The 15,884-nt window shown below is 50.5% G+C and overlaps 1 pseudogene; it reads left to right on the plus strand.

Annotated features, from left to right (window-relative positions):
• Positions 1 to 9,011: 9,011 nt before the first annotated feature.
• Positions 9,012 to 15,884, plus strand: part of LOC123145299 (uncharacterized) — a 61,453-nt pseudogene continuing 54,580 nt past the window's right edge.

Raw genomic sequence — 15,884 nt, forward strand, 5'->3', positions numbered from 1 at the left:
GCCTTGCAACTAGCAAGCTGTTCGACATCTACTTCCGGCCGAGTTTTCATCATGCGGCGGTAAGAAATTATATGAAATGTAACAACGATTTTGTTTTTAGTGTTGGCATTACTGCATTGTGTCATTTTACTTTTTTTACACAGATCGTCCCATGCAATGTGAGGTTGAAATTCAACAAGCTGGCAGGAGACACTGTGACCTTTGAGGCTCCTGGGGGCTCTACACTATGGAGGTCGAGAAAGGACACAATATGTCGCAGATTGGTGGAGATGGATGAGCCCGTTTCCTCGCCCGCATGTGTGTTACTGGTGGTGAGTTGATCAGCTTCTCCTTCAGAGCAGAAAGACCCAAGCTGGCTGTCATTTATATCAACAAGGTGTAAGATGATGAAGATGGTGAGGACCGACTTCATGAAGCCATCGTAGCTCAAAGAATGAGGCTGAGCGAGGAGGTGTGCAACCTATGGGACATAATTCCGCCACGTGATGACTTTGTCGGGGTGCCATTCGTGACCCGCCTGACAAGTACCACGGTCGATCGGCATGATATGGTATGTTATACTAACTGTAGTAATTTGATATGCTTAGTGAATTCGATGATATGCTTTATTGTTATTCTTACAAATGCAACTTATCCGATGAAATGCTTAATCCAATGATATGCTTAGTGTAGAGTCCAATGATATGCTTAGTGTAGAGTCCAATGATATGCTGTGTGGAATCTAGTCGATGATATGCTTTAGTGTAGAGTCCAATGATATGTTGTGTGGAATCTAGTCGATGATATGCTTTAGTGTAGAGTTCGATCACATGCTTATTAGTGTAGAATCCAAGGAACTATTAATAGTGTAGATAATCCACATATACTTATTAGTAGAATTTATGCTTAGTAGAAATGTGCAGTACTGTGTCTTTTGATAGTGTAGAAGTCTATACTTAGTAGAAATATATTTGCAAGAGTATGTGTGAGGCTACTTATTAATTGATATGCTTTTCTTATTCAGAAATTGCCAAAGAGCCTATTGTGAGTTGTGGTATCAAGCCTGATGAAGAAGGCTCAGCTGGAATACGCCTTACCGCAAGGGGCTCCGTCACCACCTGTACTTACAGCGTGGACACGGACGGTCGCACACACTTAAGCTCGGTTGGGTGGAAGAGATTCCTCGTTGGCAAGAATCTTCGTGTTGGATAGGCCATCCTAATTACTATCAGGAACACCCACTGCCCAGGCTTGAGGATGATGATCGTCGCCGATATCATCTAGAACTACATATGTGTGTGTGGTTGTATGACTATATATGTTATATTTATGTGAGGATGGATGTTGACTATATATGAAATTGTTATCTAGTACTACCTAGTACCTATAATGCTTTATGATATTGTATGACTATATGGTATTGTGGTTAATGATATTGTTATCTAGTATATGTGAAATTGTAGTTTATTGAAATAGGGTAGGAAGTAGGAAAAATGATGAAAGATGCAGCAGTAGTGCGGGGATAGAAAGGCGCTACAGCTACTTAATAGTAGCGCGTTTCAGAAAAGCGTTGCTGATATAATAAAAAGTAGTAGCGCGGGTATAGGCCGCGCTACTACTAACGGTTAGCTGTAGCGCCGTCGTAGTAGCGCGGCTACCCGCGCTGCTGATAGCATCAAAACCCGTGCTACTACTAGGGTTTTCCCTAGTGGTGATATTGGTTCCTACATATTCTACGAAGATCTTTATTGGTCAAACCGCATAACAACATACGTCATTCCCTTTGTCATCGGTATGTTACTTGCCCGAGATTCGGTCGTTGGTATCATCATACCTAGTTCAATCTCGTTACCGACAAGTCTCTTTACTCGTTCCGTAATGCATCATCCCGCAACTAACTCATTAGTCACATTGCTTGCAAGGCTTATAGTGATGTGCATTACCGGGAGGGCCCAGAGATACCTCTCTGATATTCGGAGTGACAAATCCTAATCTCGATCTATGCCAACCCAACAAACACCTTCGGAGACACCTGTAGAGCAACTTTATAATCACCCAGTTACATTGTGATGTTTGATAGCACACAAGGTGTCCCTTCAGTATTCGGGAGTTGCATAATCTCATAGTTAGAGGAATATGTATAAGTCATGAAGAAAGCTATAGCAATAAAACTGAACGATCATTATGCTAAGCTAACGGATGGGTCTCGTCCATCACATCATTCTCCTAATGATGTGGTCCCGTTCATCAAATGACAACACTTGTCTATGGTTAGGAAACTTAACCATCTTCGATTAATGAGCTAGTCTAGTAGAGGCTTACAAGGGACACGGTGTTTTGTCTATGTATCCACACATGTATCAAGTTTCCGATTAATACAATTCTAGCATGAATAATAAACATTTATCATCATATAAGGAAATATAAAATAACAACTTTATTATTGTCTCTAGGGCATATTTCCTTCACTAGGCAGTGGGGTTGCACGGCGGTGGTGCTCGAGGGACAACAGTTCCGTCGAGCGCGGTGGTCTGGTTGGCTCATCCAGGAGGAGTCACATGCGCCGCGGTCGCTCCCATGGTGGGGGCGGCTGGAGGGCCATGGCTTACCCCGGACCGAGCACCGTTGCTGCGGTTGTGCTCATCGGTGGGAGAAGGGGGTGCGGATGGAGTGACCCCCTCGCCCGCACCTTGCGGGGCGTGACCGTCGAGGCGCTGCTGATGCTTTTCTCCTCCGATATCTCCAGCCCCCGTCCGACCGCGGGGGAAGTGGTGATGGCGCTACCTGCTCCAACCACGTCCCCAGTAGCGCTCAAGTCCTCGCTTGTCTCCGCATCCCCTGCAGCATTAGAGGCTGCGGGCGGCGGAGCCTTTGAGGTGGATGGATGGGCCGAAGTACCGGACTTCTTGTTGGGCGCCATGGTCGATGGCGTCGTCGAAGATGAAGATGGTGATGAAGATTACGCACTGCGCATGCTTTCAGGTTCGTGCAAGCGATCCCCCTACCTGGCGCGCCAAAGATGTCGCGGGATATCCGCGGCCACCTTTGGGACCAGGAGGCCCCTTGCTGGTTCGGCAGGGGGACGTCGCGTTGCACAAAGAGCAGACCAGCGTACAGTAGCACAACAGAGAGCACACAAACAATTTACCCAGGTTCGGGCCGCCGCGAGGCGTAAAACCCTACTCCTGCTTTGGTGGACTGATGGTGGAATGGAGGTGGCGAAGCATAGTAAACTTGCCCGGCAAGGGTTGCCTTATGGTAGTAGAGACTACGAGCGTATGGGGGTGCGGGTTCATACTCTTTCAAACCCTTTCTACGGTTGCCATAGGCCTCCTTTTATAGATCGAGGGGTTACCACAGTGGCAACGTAGTCATTATGCACTCATATGATAGCAAACAGTGCTATCATACTTAACTCAGCCGGCTGACAGGGCGCATTAAATGCACCGCTTAGTGTCACATCACTGGCTGTCCGGCAAGGCTTGCTGGGATATCTTGCCAGCTCCACGCATCTTCTCTTGACACGTCGCAGGAAGGGTGTCACCTGCGGGTTTCTTCTGCAGGAAATGGCTGCCATGTGGCGAATGGCTGCCACTTAGTCACCTTGCGGCTTGACACCGCATTGATCGACGACGTGGGTCGTGCTGGAGTGGTTGGTGAGGTGGTTTTGCCTCCGCGAGCCCCGGCAGGCCCTACCGGGGTGCCTCGGGCGCCTGCTTCTGGGGGTGGCCTGGCCCCTTGCCGGACTTGCTTGTCCGGCAAGGAAGGCCCTTCTCTTGGCAATATCTTGCTCCTCTGGCTTGGCCTTAGTCTCTCCGAGCTGCATGCTAGTTCTTCAAATCTCTTGATTCTTTGAACTCTGACTTGGGCTGGTGCTTCAATCTTGCTCTTGTGCCTGTGCACAGTCTGGGCAACAGACTCTGGGTTTCTTGCACCGACGTACCTGCTCATCGGAGAAAATCTGAGTGCCCCTCAACGTCGGCATCTCAAGGGGCATCAACTTGCAACTACAGCCACAACTCGCTGGAGAGGCCCCCAAGGAAACATCCTCATCCTCAAGGACGCATGGTAGGCCGACTAACATGGCCTTCTCCCACGCATATTTACACACCCTCTTAAAATATTTGGTGCAATAGCCGCTAAGTCTTGCGGATGTGAGGAAGTCGGAGCGACTTATGATTTCTACCAAAGGATCATCGTCTAAGGTCTCCCAACCTCGGCGAGGACGAGAAACACCACCGCCTTGCGAATCCATGGCAATGGCGACGAACTGCCTTGTCCCTTGTGGAGCTGGTTTACACGAGAGGAGATGGTAACAGCAGGGCTTCGTCCCTTCAGAAAGGATGTTCTGCGGGCGTGCACTAGTGCAGTTTATATTTGAGACGAGGGAGCTGGCGGGTGGTTCGTTGTACGGCATGTTCGCGTCCATCCACTAGCCCGGAATTAAGACTGGCCATAATGGGAGTAACTTCAGTAGTAACATCGAGTCCAACTCAGAAAATTTGCTTATGTGGCAAGGAGTTAATGAGGAGAGAGATAGTTTGAGTAATTTAGCTAGTTACTGTAACATTACATGCCCCAATGTAATATGATCTATAACTTAATAAATGAAGCTTTGCATGAAACCACACTTATGTTACTACCCACTATGAAGGTAGTAACATAGTCTAGGGATATGTGTATGTTACTAGTGTATGTTACTCTCCATTGTGGCTAGTCTAAAGCAAGAATGATATTTACAGCGATTGGGATTAGTTGTTTTCCGGGAGCATGGACCAACGCGGACTAGGAGACCTCGTCGCCCTTTTTCGAGCACGCCTTCGACAAGTACGTGCATGACATGCGTGCATGCAAATCTTGTGTGACCAAACCGTGCGAGGCAGAGCGGTAGGCTCTCGAACTACAACCTGCATGTTGCAGCTATGTCATCCACACGCAACCTAAAGGCCAATTCATACTCCGCTGGACTACACTGTACTACTATTCATCATTTGGCATGAATGTTCCTTGGAGCTCGTGCTGCAACTGGCGTACTCCACAGCTCGCTTCCCTTCTCCTTCCTCTTCCACCGCTCGTGCATGTCCGCGGGAAGTGACCGGTCAACCCTTATATAGGAGTACTAGCGCAAAAAGATGCATGCATGACGAATAAAATTTCCTTTCTCTTATCTCTATGAAATAAATGTAGCGTGAAACTCAAAGCCCTTTAAGTCTGAGTATAATGGAAATTTATGTTTTTCGATGAGCCCTTTAAACAAGAAAGGAGGGAGTATTAGAAGTATGCTTTTTAACAAACAAAAGGCGCTCACCAAGCTTTCATTCATTCATCTTAAAAGTAGTTTACATTGAGGAGTAGTACTGTATAAGTCATCTTATTAAAACCAAATAATCCCAAAACACTTAGATGCGATGCATTAACTTTCACCTCGTTTCTTGTTTCTTCACATAAATAAAGGAATCAACCAATAAGAAGAGATGTGGGGCATGTATGACTTGAGACTTTCAAACACGACATGCAATGGTCAGTTCATTGCATGCAATGTTATTAATTAGCACATAAGCATTAAATTCTATCGTTTTTCCTTCACCTTGGTCATGGTGCACAACCTAAATATGACATTAGCGTTGGAGGGAGTATTATCTCTACATAGTACCATGCAATAGTAGTAAATAGTAGTAAGTACATAACCTAAGCTAGACCACACTACTCGTCGTTGGAGATGGGTAAGCGGCCGCATGCTGCAACTCCAGGTCCTCCTGCTCCTCCTCCAATTTGGCAAACATCTCGCTAATCCCCCACTCCCGATGGTGATGGAAGCGGCGGTTGGCCTCCACGTCGGCCTCCGGCAGGATTTGACTCGAGGATGGCCTGCTGTTCCGCCGCCCCCTCCGCTTGGGTCAACTCCGCCATGGCGAAGCATGCACTACTGCAGGAAGCTGCTAACGCGACACTACGATCAGAGACTCTTTGACGAAACTTTGTGCGATGCATTAATCGCAAAATACTACTACAGGATGCTGCTAACGCGACACTACGATTAGAGACTCTTTGATGAAACTGTGTGCGATGCATTAATCACAAACGGGGATGTCAAAAAATCGTCAAAAAAGGTGCAAAACGTTTGCGATGGCGGAGCCATCAAACACGATTCAGATTTTAGTTGCGTGTGCGATTCAGGGCACACGGTTAACAGAAACGGGCAGCCATATCAATGTGTGTGTGATATACGGCATACAGTCGCTCCGATGAACTGTTTGCTATTAGGGAGTGCAACAGAAACGGTTAGCCAGATCAAGGTGTGTGTGATATAGGGCATACGGTTCACTCGGACTAACTGTTTTTGATTAGCGAACACAACAGAAACGGTTCAACTTAACAAGATGTGTGTGATATGTGGCAAACAGCCGACTCGGATGAACTGTTTGTGATGAGAAATTACAACACAGACGGTTAATACAGTTAGTTCGTGTGTGATTCTATGTGTACAAAAAACTTTGAAAAATGCAAACTAGTTGCTTGCGGTGGCTAGGAGTATCGCACACGATGCGTTTGCGAGTACTCGTGTGGGATGATTAGTAAGTTACACATATGCTTCCTTATGTTAACACTTGTGTGATAAATAACACGTGGCACCGGATATGGTATTCGGGTTGTGTGTGTGCTCCACTTAGTCATCCCGCGCTCCAGCGAATGCTTCCCGCGCTCCACATGGGTGAACTATAAAATCCACGCCTCTTCCCTCACCGGTTTCCCGCCACCAGCTAATGGCTTGCTGCATATAACCCAGGCGGCAACGCACCACCGCGACACTCTGCGCAGATCTAGTCCTCACCCATCTACCATTAGTTATTCCAAGCATGCCAGGAAACGACCAAAGCTTCGACATCGACGCCTACCTTCGTTACATCTTCGGCGAGGAGAATGAGCCGGAGCAGGTCGGGGAGCAAGAGCTTCATCGGCCGGTGCAGGCACCACGGCCCATCGGCAGCGATATCGGCGTGACAGTCCTTGGGTGCACAATCGACATATTGCAGAGGAGGTGCGATGAGCAGTTTGCCATCCACCATGCAAAAGATCCAGAGCTGCTCGGCAGCATGATCGACGACCCACCCGAAGAGCCGCCGTCACCAGTGCTCAACGAGAGCCTGATGCCCCGCAAGGAATGGGCAGAGGACCTCTGCGATTCACTCAAGACACAGGCAGCCTGCGGCTTCATCATTGCCCCGACGGTCGTGTCAACCTCGATCCCGATGATGTGGTGGCCAGGCTCGAGCGCATCCTTGGCGGGGTTGACATCCCCGACGAAGTAGAACATCGCCAACGTGATATCTTGAGGATGCAGGTGATGGACGGAATTTGCTATCAGGCCAGAGACATGGAAGTGGAGCGGTTCTGCGGAGTTGTCATGTGCGCGATTGCACACTGTCAAGCTCTCCTGGAAGAGGCCCAGCAGCCCCAAGAGCCTCCCAGCGCCAGCAGCTCCGTAGGCAGAGGCGGGTCGGGACACTTGGAGTGAACGGCCGCAAGGGTGCTATGCTGATCATGGAGTCTGAGAAGACCATCGTCAGAAGGCCGCCAGCTCAGTCTTTTAGCTTATATTTTATTATAATTGTATGCATATGTAAGTCGTGAGTGTTCTGGGCCTTGCCGCATGTGACATTTTAAATTATCCTGAATATGTAAGACAATTATTAAGAATTATTAACCGTTGCCATTGTAAATTTGCCTCAACGGAGAGCAGACTGCGCGCAGGGACGCCAGAGCGGAGCGCACCGCGGCCACCTCAATGCCAAGCAAAACGCGCGGACGGACGTGAGCAGAGCATGCCGCGGCCGCCTCAACAGCGAGCAACCACGTGGTCAACCTTCTGCCATCAATAAATTTTGACCTTGTTTCTCGTCACACTGCAGATTACACGCAATAAGTAATTGCAAATCTATTCACACCTATCAAACTAAGATGTGTTCACACTTAGCACCGGGCTATAAAAACTACCCACTCGAAAATTACTTCACAGTTCCTCTCCTCATCACCCACAAAACTGGTCTTTCCTGTCAAGTCATTCCGCCATGACCGGTAGGAGGAGTTTAGGGTGGACATATAACCAGGCAGCAAAGACAAAGGCCGCGGAAGCACTAGAGAGGTCCTGCGCGAAGCCGCAGCCGCAGTAGAGATGTCCCGGTGCACCGCGGAGCCCTCGAACGAACTCTCACGGGCACGTGAGGGCTCTCACAAGCGCATTCGCGGCGTCGGCCATCACGATGAGCCGGTCTGAAGTCCTTCACCAGCGACGACGAAATTCTCGCTGGAGTCACTACGCAGTAGGAGCTGGTTGACGGATTGATGAAGCTGCTCAAGATCAGCGATTCCTCGGTTGACAAGGCGACCGGCCTTGTCGAGCAACTCATGGGTGATAATGCGAAGCTCCTCAAGTTGCTCGCCGACAAGGAAGAGGCCGCCGGCTGGAAGATGCTGCATGAGCAAAGCAGTGCCTCAGAATGACGCTAAAAGCGGTCATCGAGGAACTGATGGGTGGCTTAAGGAAGCTCCGGATCGAGCGCAAGCAGGAGGTCGAGGAATCTGTGGCTGCTTTCAAGCAAAGTCGTGAGGAATTGAAGAAGGAGCTGGAGGATTTCGTCGCCCGGCGATCCATCGACGAGTAGAGACAGTAGCGACCCAGATCATTATCTGCAATTTCCTTCTTCTCTTGCCCCCGTGTCTTCCGGGCTTTGCCGCATGTGGCATTTTAAATTATCCGGAATATGTAAGACAATTATTATCTATGCCATTGTAAATTTGTCGTCGTATTATCCGTTGCCCTATGTGGCAATTTAAATTAGGGCGGAATACGAGTTGAAAACATGAACAAAGCAAATGCTGCCATGGGATCACAAGCAAACACCCTCCGTCCAGGTGCTTTAATTAACCCATTAGTGGAGAAGTTGTGAGCGAGGCTGGCAGCAGCTGGTGCATGGAGGTCAAAGGGCTCGCTTCCCGGTGAGCATGGGCGGCCTTGCTGATCGCACGTGTCCCGTCGAGCCTGCGAGGTGGATAGGATGCACACGTCCCGTCGAGCCTGCGCGGCGGACTGCTCGCACGCGTCCCGTCGAGCCTGCACAGCGGACTTCTCACGCTCGTCCCGTCTAATCAAACAGCTGCACGCATGCCACTGAGTATGGTTAAATTTCGACACGGTTAATATAATACAACCGTTTGCAATATTAACGTGTCAGCTTTTTGTTTCAAAAAGGACTTCCTTGACTACTAAGGTGTGCGCCTGTTCTCAAACTGGACGATTTTTTTACCACGGCATATATGTGCCATGTCATGAAACCATGCCAAGTTTCATGTTTTTTGGGTGACTTTTTGATTTACGGGGATCTAAAACCCGAGATTCTCAATGTTTCAGGACGACGACAAGTTTGTAATTCATTCCCATTCCTTAAATGAGACCTAAACATGCACCCAATGACACATGTACGATTTCCCACCCATTTTGCTTCACTGGACCATGTGCTTGTAGTTCAAATTTGAATTATGGACTACATTAAATGCGTAGAAAACTTAGTAATTAGTAATATATACAATGGCCAAACGAGCCCTGAACAGTTTCAAATTTCAGCCCGACACTCCTGTTATTCTATGTTGCCTGTAGAAAACAGAGTTTAAGGCGAGAAGAGGCAGCGATTATCGTTTCGCCCACAAGAGGGGCATGTTTCCCTACCGGAACCACGAGGGTTGCGACAAGCTCCGGTTTGTAAGAGGCTTGTAATATAGCTTCGCCCAAATTGGACAATTATATGTACCATGTAGTGACACCATGCCAAGTTTCATGATTTCCTGGTGAGTTTTGGATTTACAGAGATTTAAAAACCGAGATTCGCAATGTTTTTGGCCAAGCCAGGACGGCGAGATGGTTGAATTCGTTCCCATTCGTTCCATGGGACATAAACATGCACCCCAAGGAAACATGTACATTTTTTCTAGCCATTTTGGTGCACTGGAGCATGTATTTGTAGTTTGGATTTGAATTATGGACATTAAATGCCTAGAAAACTCAATTAATGAATAAAAAAGGTCAAACAAACACTGAATAATTTCAAAGTTCAGCGCGAATCTCCCGTTGTTCCGTGTTGCATGTAGAAGAAAATATGAGGCTAGAAGAGGGAGCGATTATCGTTTGGCCCGCAAGGGGACACGTTTCCCTATCAAAACCACGAGGGTTCTTGCGAAAGGCTCCGGTTTGTAAGAGGTTTGTAATAAAGTTTGACCATAATTGGCAATGTTTTTACCATGACAAATATGTGCGATGACATGACACCATGCCACCTTTGATGACTTTCTGGTGAGTTTTGGATTTATGGGGATTTAAAAATCGAGATTCGAAATGTTTGAGGACGAGCCAGGACACTGGTACGGTTGTAATTCGTTCCCATTCCTGGGATGCGACCTAAACATGCACCCAAGGACACATCTATAATTTTTCTAGCCATTTTGGTGAACTGGAGCATGTATTTGTAGTTTAGATTTGAATTATGGACATTTAATGCCTAGGAAACTCAATTGGTGTATAAAAAGGCCAGACGAACCCTGAATAAGTTTCAATTTCAACACGGATATCATCTCATTCCATGTTGCTCATGGAAGAAAATACAAGGCGAAAAGAGGCAGTGATTACGTGTTTCACCCACAAGGGGAACATGTTTCCCTATCGGAACCACGAGGTTTCTTTGAGAGAAGCTCCGGTTTGTAAGAGGTTTGTAATAAATCTTGGCCCAAATTGGACAATGTTTTTACCATGACATATATGTGCCATGACATGACACCATGCCACCTTTGATGACTTTCTGGTGAGTTTAGGATTTACGGGGATTTAAAAATCGAGATTCCAAATGTTTGAGGACGAGCCAGGACCCGGGTACGGTTGTAATTCGTTCCCATTCCTGGCATGGGAACTAAACATGCACCCAAGGACACATGTATAAATTTTCTAGCCATTTTGGTGAACTGGAACATGTATTTGAAGTTCAGATTTGAATTATGGACATTAAATGCGTTGGAAACTCAGTTAGTATATAAAAAGGCCAAAAAAACCTTGAATAAGTTTAAATTTCAGAACGGATATCATGTCGTTCCATGTTGCCCGTAGAAGAAAATACAAGGCGAAAAGAGGCAGTGATTATGTTTCGCCCCCAAGGGAGACACGTTTACCTATTGGAACCAAGAGGCTTCTTTGAGAGAAGCTCCGGTTTCTAAGAGGCTTCTAATAAAACTTGCGCCAAAATGGACGAAAAAAATTCCTCGACATATATGTGCCATGTCATGAGAGCATGCCAGGTTTCACGATTTTCGGGTTAGTTTTGGATTTATGGGGATTTAAAAACCAAGATTCTTCTCACCAAATGTTTTCAAATAGCACACGGTTCACTCACGAAAGCCATGTGCCTACCAAACCGTGGCCGATGCCCCCCTCCCCCCTGCTGCGCGCACGATCTTAGTCGTGCGTTTTGATTGGCCAGAACCCAAACCCCACAGATCGTATGTGTGCACCGTTGGATGCTCCTAGATTGAACGGCAACCCCGAGCCCTTTCGACAGCACATGCAGTACATGGGTAAGCATTGTGTGCATGCGTCGTGCTACTCACGCTTCCTTCTCTAGAAGGTTTTCTAAACAGGCTGCCGTTTCTCGCCACTCCTCTCATCAGTTTCCCGCCTCTTCTCCCATCGTATTCCCGCTACCAGTGTCAGTGCTCATTGAAGGCTAGTGGCAACACACCGGCCATGTAAATATCCCACATAGTTTCTATAAGCACAAATGTGTGTGATAAGAGGGAGTGGGTCCCATAGGGTGACCAGCGTGAAACGCCTTAATGGCAAGGAGGCAATTCTTAGCAGCAAGGGGCGGCTTCCCATCTGCTACCCTAGTCGAATAGAACGCAGAAGTTAAGCGTGCTCGCGCTAGAGTAGTCCAAGGATGGGTGACCCGGTGGGAAGTTGCATATCTCAAGCTTCATTTAAATGCCATGACACGGTCATTATAGACATATATTATATCTCTATAGTGACCTATCATGGCAATTATATAAACCTTGGGATCCTTGTTTTGCTAATTTGTAGACTGTGTTTTCATGGGTTATTTTTTGCTCTAAAAAATTAAAGAATGATTGACTTGATATGTCATGGCGATTATATAAACCTACTATGTTTTTATGGGTTATTTTTTGCTCTCAAAATTAAAGAATGATTGACTTGACATGTCATGGCGATTATATAAACCTTTTTCAGGTTGCATGCAGGGTATAGGGGGCAGGGTGTTCTTCTCGAGCATGTCTCCCTTGTGCGGCTTATAGACACAGCACATATACGTGGGCTCCCCGAGGTATATATGTCGGATTACGGGTTCCGGCAAACCCTTGAGGTTCGAACTCTGGGGTGCGCACGAAGATCTCTCTCTCCCTAGCTCACTCTCGCAACGATCTCAAGGCCTAGCTCGCCGAACCCAAGGAACAAGAGACATGAGAGTTTATACTGGTTCGGGCCACCGTTGTGGTGTAATACCCTACTCCAGTGTGGTGTGGTGGATTGCCTTGTAGGCTGAGGATGAACGGTACAAGGTAAGAACAGCCTCTTGAAAAGAGGTGTTCTTGCGCTCGATGAGCCGGTGAGATGGCCTTGGTGGAGTGGATCCGATCCAAGATGAGCCGATCCCTTATCAGCCGATCCTTGACTATGGTGGTGGCTAGTCCTATTTATAGAGGCCCTGGTCCTCTTCCCAAATGTTAGGCGGGAAGGGATCCCGCAACGGCCAATATTGAAGGGAGACAACTAGTACAAGCTATCCTGACAAAAGGTGGCCTCGCCTGCCAAAGGCTCTGGTGGTGACGCCGCCGTGGGCTCCGCGGTGACCTCCGTCCTGCCATCCTGCTGGTCTTGGCTTTGTTGCACCGATATGGAAACATTTGCCTGATGCCTCGGGACTCCTCGCCTGCGCTTGCTCCTTTAGCACCAAAGAGGAAACTAGTACTCTGCGCCTGCTAGCACTCACCTGGCTTCGGTCGTCATGGCTCACGTCACTTGAACCTCGTGAGGTGACCCTTGCATAGATATCTCCGCTCCTCGGGAGCCAGCCTAGCGAGGCCGCCCCTGAGGAGGTCTTGGTGTCGTCCGCCTCGCGACGCTTGGCCCCTCGCGAGGGTCTTGGGTGGTTGTTGCTGAAGGTGGGACATACCAGGCCGTTGGTGGAGCCACGCCCTGGGCCGCAGGCAGGCAAGTCTGGGACCCCCGTTCCCAGGACGCCGACAGTAGCCCCCGGGCCCAAGGCGCGCTCGGACTTGGCTTCGAGGCAAAGCCAAAGGGCAAGTGCAGAGCGCCACGGGCCCCAATAGCCTGCGGCCTTGATGGACTCGTGGGGACCGACGGGACGTGGGCGTCTCCACTTCCCCATGCTGCCTTGATATCCGCCTGGCAACGCGGCCACCGTTGTCTACACAATCCCACCTTCATTGCTGGAATCTCACTCCCCAACTCCTCCATCTTCCTGAAAACAATGGTCTCCTCCTCCAACCCGACCAGGATCCAATCCTCTCCGCTGCCATGGCACCGAGCCGGAAGAAGAAGGGAAAGAAGAAGCCCCAGGCTTCAGCCGAAGCACCGCCGGCCTTCGAGCCCGCCGTCGAGCGGTTGGTGGTGCTCAACTAGGAGGCGATGGACAAGGTTCGCCCAGCAATCGCCGCCGACTTCAATGAGTGGGGGAAGACGGTGGCTTGGCCCGCATCTTGCGTTGTAGTCGACAGGAAAGCCACCGAGATCCCCATTCATCTTCACGCCCTCTGGGCTGGCCTGATTCCCCCTTTCTCTGCCTTCTTCAACGCCGTTTTTTCTCACTACCAAATCAATATGCTGCACCTGGATCCTCAGTCCCTCGTCCTTCTTGCCGTCTTCGCCTTTGTCTGCGAGGCCATGGTGGGCATTGCTCCCTCCGTGGCCTTACTTCTTCACTTCTTCTCGTTGCATCTGACTGACCCCCGGCAGTGCTCTGGATGCTTGAGCTTCCAGGCCGTGGCCGCGACGGCCTGCGCGGGGATTGGCTTCGAGCTTCGAGCTTTGGCCGCGATGGAGGAGGTGGGTGTTCGTGGACGCCGGCGTGCTCAGCCCCCTGCTCTTGCTTCCGATGGCGCCAGCTGCTCCCAGATCCAGCTGGGGGCATGAGAGCTGATCCGCGTCTTGCCCATGTCTGGCGCCGGCTGACTAGGCTGAAGGATCTCGGCGTGACGGCGCCCATGCTGGTGAAGGAGTTCATGCGGCGCCGCATTGCTCCACTCCAGCGCCGTTCTCGTCCCATGTGGACCTTCTCTGGCAGCAAGGACCGCATGAGGCTTCACGAGCCCGTGCTTCCTCTTGAGGCGCAACAAACTATGCTTGAGCTCGTGGCGGGTGACCCGTCGCCAGCCAATATGCCGGAGGAGGGCTACCTCTTGTACTGCTGCTCAAACAAGGTGGAATTCGCGGGGCAGATGCCTCCCTTCGACGAATGGGGACTACGCTCGGTTGGCCTTAAAAGGCCTCGTGAGAGCCCCATCTTCATGGCCCCCTTGCTCGCCGCTAGCATGGTGCTCGCCCCAGAAGTGGGTGCAGGGGGGGGCGGTCGCTGTCGAATGCTGGCGGCGCGGCTGCTGAGGAACCGGCATCGCTCGGGGCTCCTGAAGCATCGTCCCCTGGGGCTCGAGAGAGCCGCCCCGAGGAAGCGGCCGGGGGAACGACGCAGTCCGATACTACTGAGGCTGAAGCCCCCAAGGCCCTAGCGAGTCGCTACGAGGCGGGGACTGAGGACTCCACGCAGCCCAGCATCCCTTAGGTTGCCTCCTCAGGGGCCACGCCAGCCGCGCCCGGCATTGGTGACCGTGCCCAGGGCTTCGGCCGGCTCCGACCGAACTTTGAAGCGCTCCGCAAGAGGAATGTGCCTCCAAGCTGCAGTAGCGACGCCTTCCGGCCATTGTAGCAAAGGAAGTACATTGCCATAGACGAGTGAGTACCTTATCTATGTAATTTCTTGAGCGCTGCTTCTCCTCCTGACCGCAGTTCCTTAGGGTCGATTCTGCTAAGGCGATGAAATCTCCCGAGAAGCGACCTCCGCCTGCTTCGGGCCCTCCGCTGACCCTGAGCGCCTCATGTCGGTCCGCCGCGCATGGCGCGAGGCCTGCCGGGGAGGTGGATGAGCTGACCTGGCGTATTGACCCTGTGCTCTTGTCGTTCCTCCTTCGTGATCCTGCCCGGGGTGCGGAGAGTGTGCCGAGGACCCCACCACTGGTTATTGCCCGCGGCAGGGCGACCTCAGCGCTGGGCTCACCTTCGAGCAACAAGGCCCCGCCCCACCGGGCCTCCGCCGAGGCCCGAAGGGTGGCCGGAAAGGCGCCGGCTCCCAGCCCCCCGCTGGGAGCAAGTGAGCTACTTCGAACTGCTCCAACAACCAAGCGCGGCGAGGACGAACCTGGCCGCGTGTTGGAGCTTGCACGCAAGCGCGGCGCCGTCCGTCATGAGCTTTTACAGGAGGCAATGGGCGCGCTGAGCCGGCTCGGGGAAGAGCTCGTGGATGTTGACGCCCGTCTTGAAACCGAAGGCCTTCGGCTGGCGGACGAATGGCATCAGCTGAAGGTGGCCATTGACTTCGAGCATCTCCAGCGCGAACGCGCTAGCGCGAAGGACGAGGCAACCCTTGCCACCTCACGCGAGGCCGACACCCGAGCCTTGGAGGAGGCCCGGGAGGCTGACCACTGCCGCGAGGCCGCAGAGAAGCGCGAAGGGGAGCTCCGGGCTTTGAACGCCTCCCTGGAGCAGCAGGTTGAGGCACGCAGGGCTGCCTTGGCGTTGATGAAGGGGTCGCCTTCCGAAGAGGAGGAGATCTTGA

This window comes from Triticum aestivum, chromosome 6D, assembly GCF_018294505.1.
Source record: "Triticum aestivum cultivar Chinese Spring chromosome 6D, IWGSC CS RefSeq v2.1, whole genome shotgun sequence".
NCBI classification, from domain to species: domain Eukaryota; kingdom Viridiplantae; phylum Streptophyta; class Magnoliopsida; order Poales; family Poaceae; genus Triticum; species Triticum aestivum.